Source organism: Dioscorea cayenensis, unplaced genomic scaffold (assembly GCF_009730915.1).
Source record: "Dioscorea cayenensis subsp. rotundata cultivar TDr96_F1 unplaced genomic scaffold, TDr96_F1_v2_PseudoChromosome.rev07_lg8_w22 25.fasta BLBR01000916.1, whole genome shotgun sequence".
Lineage (NCBI taxonomy): Eukaryota > Viridiplantae > Streptophyta > Magnoliopsida > Dioscoreales > Dioscoreaceae > Dioscorea > Dioscorea cayenensis.
The window spans coordinates 10,127-16,568 of NW_024087307.1; the positions used below are offsets into that span (position 1 = coordinate 10,127).

Consider the following 6,442-nt stretch of genomic DNA (forward strand, 5'->3'; position numbering starts at 1 on the left):
CGGAATTGTATAATATAGCAGCGGACGTATGATTAATATAGCGGAAACTTTGCAGCGAGAATAAGTCCGTTGCTATTCAGTTACTAGAAACTTACGCGCCCTAATTTTCCCCCTATTTACTTTGCTAATAAATTGCTACTGATTCATTCCATCGCTATTTGTATGCATTGGAAGCGGAATCGACATTGGATTACACGCGGATAAAAGCTTGAAGTTCAACTTGTTTTTATTACATTCACGCGGAATTGTAAAATTTTTTTCAGCGAATTTAGATTAATAGCAACGGAATAAGTCGTTCCTATTCCAAACTTATATATATATATATATATTATTTATTAATGTTTGTAATTTATAGATTATTCATTAATACATTTTCACTTTTTAATAATGTGTGATTATCCGATTGAATTATTTTTTCTATATAATAATAAAAAGAAGAATAAACCTTAATTCTTTGGATTTTTTTCTTTGTTTATAATGCGATGGAGAAATCTCAGTGTTGCTAATATGATGCAATCATCGTTGTTGTTGTTTTTTTTAATTATTTTTTAATAATTAACAAAATTAAATTAAATAGTGGTATATAAATTTTAAAGAATTTAACTATGAAGAAAAACTCAAGATGAATTTATTAATATTATGATATTAAATACATTATCAAGTTACAAATTTTAAATAATTTATCTCCCAAAGAAAACTCGGAAGATGTATCTTCAGTTTATCTTCAGTGTAATTTTCCAATTTATATATATATATATATTAAAAAATTTATTGAAAATAAAGGCATTTTCATGGCTCATAACTTACTTAATTACTTAGAAGTGAAATTATATGCTTTCATATAATAAGCACAATCCTAGGAATATATCAATTTTAAGTTAATTTCAAATATCTTTGCATAGTAATAAATTTTCTCTGTGGCTTAAACAATAAACTAATTATAATATTTATTAAAATATTTATTATCATTATTATCATCACCATTATTCTCATACTACCTTTCGTATTCATTTATATAAAATCTCAATGAAAATATATTTTCATGGATTAAAAGCTAAAAAGTAAATCTCAAAATTACTTTTACATTATCATAACAAACAAACATTAAAATTTAAGTACAGAATGAAATTAATTTTTAATTAAATATTAATTAATAATAATAAAATAAATGTTTATGTTTTCATTATTTTATAAATAATAATTACTTATTATAAATTACTTAAAAAATTTTAAGTACCGAATGTAATTAAAAGTTATTTGAAATTAATTTCTAATCAAACAATAATTAATAAAATTTGAAATTATTTACTTAATTAAAATTTCTTTTTTTAATTAAAATTTGAAATTATTTTCTTAATTAAAATTTTTTTTAAAAAAAAAAACTTAAAATTAACATCTTTTTAATAGCTAGAACTGGAAATAGTTGAGCTTCCCTTCTCCGTGCTCTTCTCTTCTCTTCTCTTCTCGTCCGCTTCGGTGTGAGATCCACGAGCTTCCCTTCTCAGTCTCTCAGCTTCTCGTCCGCTACGGATTCACGGTAATTGCTTCTATCTCCATTTCCTTTCACCTTGATCCAACTTCAATCTCTTTGTTATTGTTTAATACCCTAGATCTGATGTGGTATACGATGAATCGGTGTTGTAGGTCTTGTTTTATTTTTTTTTCTTTAATTTTTTTTTGTTATCTTGTTTTGGATCAGTTGGATTTATGGAATTAAGATTTGTAGATTTGATCCTAATCGTAAACAACTTCCTCTCCCAACCCTAATCCTAATCGCAGTGCCGATCTACAACTTCCTTGGATGTTCATCATCTTAATTACTTCTTTCTGATTCTTTGGTCTTTGTTTAACTATTTTTCGCTAAATTCTCTTTTTTTTTTTTGTTGGTTATTAGAGATCCATTGTTGATGTTGTTGGTCATCGATCTCATGGCCCTGTTCCTGAACCTGGATCAATCGTCGTTGTTCGGGTATGCTTTCTTAATTGTAGTGATTTTTCTTTCTTTTTTCTTTTTTTCTCTCTTGAATGATTGATTCACTGTTCTTCTTCTTTAATTTATGTTTTTATTTATTTTTATGTTTATTGTTGATAGCTTGTTGTTCTTTGATTTTAGGTTACAAAAGTTATGGCTAGAATGGCTTCAGCTGATATAATGTGTGTGGAATCAAAGGCTGTGAAGGAAAAGTTTACTGGTATTATTAGTTTACTGGTATGCAATGTTAATTGATAAGGACACAATGCTTCATTCTTAGTGATCAAAGAATGATATTTTGAGCATGATGGTGAATTTGGAGCCGTTTCACTTGGTTAAACTTTTTATTGTTTCTGAGTTTTTATGAGAGCTGACAATGCTGAATGAGTAGCTATTTTTTATTTATATAAGAATGAATAGCTTCATTATGTTTTTTTGTTTATTGAACTTAGATGGTTTTTTTTTATCCATGTTTTATGTTTGATGTTCAAGTTATGGTGTTTGATTGACTTTTCAAGTGGTTCTTGTCTAGACTGGGTTCATTGCATAACCACTTCTTGACTATGAGATGCATGTAAATCATTGATCTTAGGGTTTATAACTATTTGCATTCAATGGTTTTGGTCCATTACAACTAGTTTACATCTCTCTGTGTGTATTTAGTATATTCAGCACTATTAGATACTGTCCTTCAATTCCGTTTAAATCTGTCTTTTGAGATATAAACTTGAAGCATATAAACTTATTCGATGGTATGTAATACCTTCATTTGAGCACATTACAACATAAAGAGTCTGAGGAACAAGTTAATTAATTTTGATGTTAATCAAATACTTTAATAAACATAATTCAAGTTTAGCTCTTGGTTGGTTTTGAGAAGTGAGTAGTATATTGTTCAATACTGATAGTATTAGATTCAGATTTTGAGAAATATTATATATTTGTTGAAGTTGAATATCATGTTAATGTTATTTCTGATCAAGAGATGTGATCATAATAAGTTATAAGCATTATTATGATTGCATATGTTAAATTTATCATTTTGCAATTTTCATACTTGCACTCTATCATAATAATGAGTTTTGTTTAAATGTAGTGATTAACCCACAAGATCTTTACACTATCTTTTCTTTCAAAATATTTATTGGCACTTGAAATAGTCTTCAAATTTGAGCATAGTTTGTATTTTTTTGCAAGTTATTCAATATATAAAGTGATATTTAGTGGTATGAAAACATTGCAAATCTCTTAATAATTATTTCAATGTCCATGCATGATAAGAATACTTGTAAATTAATTGTAACTATTAGAAGTGTTAAATAGTGTTAAATATGAATGGACAATAACTATTATAGGTTGTCGTTAAGATAGGATGTCCTTATCCTCATGTGTGTGTTTATCAACCCATGATCTGAATGGTCCATTATTTATATTTTGCTAATCAGAAAACTTATATGAAGTAACACAAAAGGTAAAAAGGTGAAAGGGAACATACCTGGCTGACATTACTATCAAAATGGATGGGCCACTTTTCTGCTACAAAATTCCTGCAGAAAAGACTTTGCATGACGGAAATCATACCGGAAACTTTGCTTCGAGTTTACACTACATTATGGGTGATGAAAGCTACATATGGTATCATGCTCGGCTTGATTTCAATGAAACATAGCATTTATTAGTCAAGGATTTGCACACTAAAACACTATGATTAAAATGAATGGTAGCAAGAGACATGCCAAACTAACAGAATCCTATAAAGCAGACAAACACCACACGCATACTTTAATACACTAGATCTGATGACCATATTATCTACAGGCCCTTTGAAAAAAGAGATTAAGATATAATTTTTAATACAAACCCTTAATCATGGAGGAAGAAGGCTGGAGGCAGAGATGACTTGATGAACATTAAATAAGCACATGCATGATTATAATTTGTAATATATAGACTGAAAAGAGATGCTCAACTGTAATATATAAAGCAAGAAATATAAAGACCAAGTGCTCAGAGAAGATCATCAATGGTAATTCCTCAAATAAGAGTAAACGTCAAACTTCACACATGAGACTGGTCTTTCTATTCATGTAGAAGAACAACTCATTTACTCTAGCTACTAGGCCTCTGTCACCAAAGTACCGTAAAACGTAGATATTTTGGAGGAGCATAAATACATTGTGACAAAAAGTACTAGCTTTCAAGAACCCTCATAAAAAGAGTCTTACTACCATGTAGCATTTCATATATGTTTCCAACCAAGTTGAAAAAACAACGCACTTACTATGTAACTACTAGCCATTTTTTCATGTCTCTAATCAATAAAAAAAGAGTACACACAAGTTGTGACCAGAAACATCTCCCCCTGCTTTTGTGATTGAACCCATGTAGGACAATACCCTTTATTTATAACTTTCCTCCTTCATACATAAATAGAATTCAGGTCTGATTAAAAATAATCAGATTAAAAATAATTAAAAAATCAATTAAAAATCAGATTAAAAAAATAATCACATTTTTAAAGGTCAGTGAACAGTGCACCTATCAGGTTAAAAAAATAATTAAAAAGAAAGTCAATTTTTAATTGAAATAGGGTCAATTTTCATTAGAATGTTTTTTTTATTATAAATTATTTATTTTATATATGGAGTTTTCCATTTGCACATTATTTTTGTTTAGTTGGGAGTCAAGAAGGGTTCACTGAAGACATCTTCTCTTTTCTCATCTATAGGAGAAGGGTTCACTGAAGACATCTTCTATTTTCTCATCTATAGGAGAAGGGTTCACTGAAGACATCTTCTATTTTCCATTTGCATATGTTAATTTGTATTTTTGGTATGAATTGAATGTTGGATCATTTGTATGGATTAATTGTATTTTCGGTATGATTCAAATGATGGATTGTGGATGCTTGATGAGATAATTTTTTTATGAATCATTTGTATTATTCGTATTTGTATGGGTAATTTTTTTATTTGTGTAATAAATTGTGCAGGTTGTGTGAAAAACAAATTTAGTAGCTAATAGCTATGATAATCAATAACAAAGAATAGCGACGGATATTCCGTTGCAAAATAACAAATGATAATGGAAATTCCGTTGGAAATAGAAAAATAGCATCAGAAATTCTGTTGCTAATACATATATTGCAATTGTTTAAGAAAACAACAACCAAAATTCCGTTGCTACAAAAAACTAGCAACGGAAAAAAAATCCGTTGCTAAGAAAAAACAACTGTAATTCCGTTGCTACAAGAAAATTAACAATGGAAAAAAAAACTCCGTTGCTAATAAGAAAAACAACCACCAAAATTCCGTTGCTACAAGGGAAATAGCAACGGAACAAAAAGAAATTCCGTTGCTAATAAGAAAATAACAACCAAAATTCCGTTGCTACAAAAACAATTGCAACGAAAATATAATGAATTTTGTAGTTAATGAGGGCATAGCAACGGATTTCATTAGAAATAAGATAATAGCGACGGATATTCCCTTCCTAAAATAAGAAAAATATTGTTGCTAAACTAAAAACTTTCCGTAGCTATAACTAATAATTGTAACTCGAATAGTCCGTTTGCTAGGCAACACTAGCGACGGAAATATAGTAAACGGAATTTTTTGTGAACCATAAAAAGAATGAATATTTTTATTATTATAATAACGACGGAGTTCTTGTGTTTGGCTAACGGAATTATCCGTCGGAACAATATAAGAAATAACAACGGAATTTTTATCATACCGATGGAATTTGAATAGCGACTTGGGAATAGCCGTCGGAATGATTCCGTTGCTAATTCCGTTGCTAAATATTTATAGCAACGAAATGTAGTTCTTAGCGACGGAAAAATCCGTTGCCTATTCCTGGATTTCTTGTAGTGTTGTTATGACTAAGATCAAGTAATTGAAGTTTCTTCATTGCACACAATCCTGAAAAAAAAATACAATGGAATATTTAATAAAGGAAAAATAAATAATGGAACAACATCAAGTCTCCATTAAAATCAATTCCCAACTGTCAACTATAATTGTCATGAAATATCAAATATCAAGCAATGCAAGGAAATGTCAAATAATTAACAAGAAGCACTTATTAACAATGGATTAATTTTTTTGATAGGTCACTAAATTTTGAACTTTTTTCTTTCCGATTACCAAGTTTTAATTTGTATCGTAAAGGTTACTTAAATTTGATTTTGTTTCATTGGAGGTTACCCGCGAGTGACCACATCCATGCTGCTAATGTGGATGCTGGAAAAAACACAGTCAGCACAGCTCATCATGTCCTTAGTCTGACATGGAGCCTCCACGTCAGCCGACCTATCCACATTAGCAAACTTGTCCACGTCAGCAAGCCGGCTAGCCAAACCCCAACCATAACCCTTTGTTATTTCATTTTGGTCACTAAGTTTTTAATTAGTATCAAAACGGTTACCAACTCTGCTGATGTGGACAAGTTTGTTGATGTGGACAGGCC

The 6,442-nt window shown here is 29.5% G+C and overlaps 1 long non-coding RNA gene across 5 annotated transcripts; it reads left to right on the forward strand.

The window, feature by feature from the left end:
- The first annotated feature begins 1,396 nt into the window (after positions 1-1,396).
- Positions 1,397-4,900, forward strand: LOC120255271. Of its 5 annotated transcripts, none has more exons than XR_005534944.1 (5): positions 1,397-1,537; positions 1,895-1,969; positions 2,114-2,209; positions 3,418-3,607; positions 4,701-4,900. It is a non-coding gene; the product is annotated as an uncharacterized LOC120255271 (long non-coding RNA). The 5 variants fall into 5 exon arrangements; XR_005534948.1 differs by having other exon boundaries at positions 2,114-2,192; XR_005534946.1 differs by lacking the exon at positions 4,701-4,900 and adding an exon at positions 4,649-4,675.
- The last annotated feature ends 1,542 nt before the right edge of the window (positions 4,901-6,442 follow it).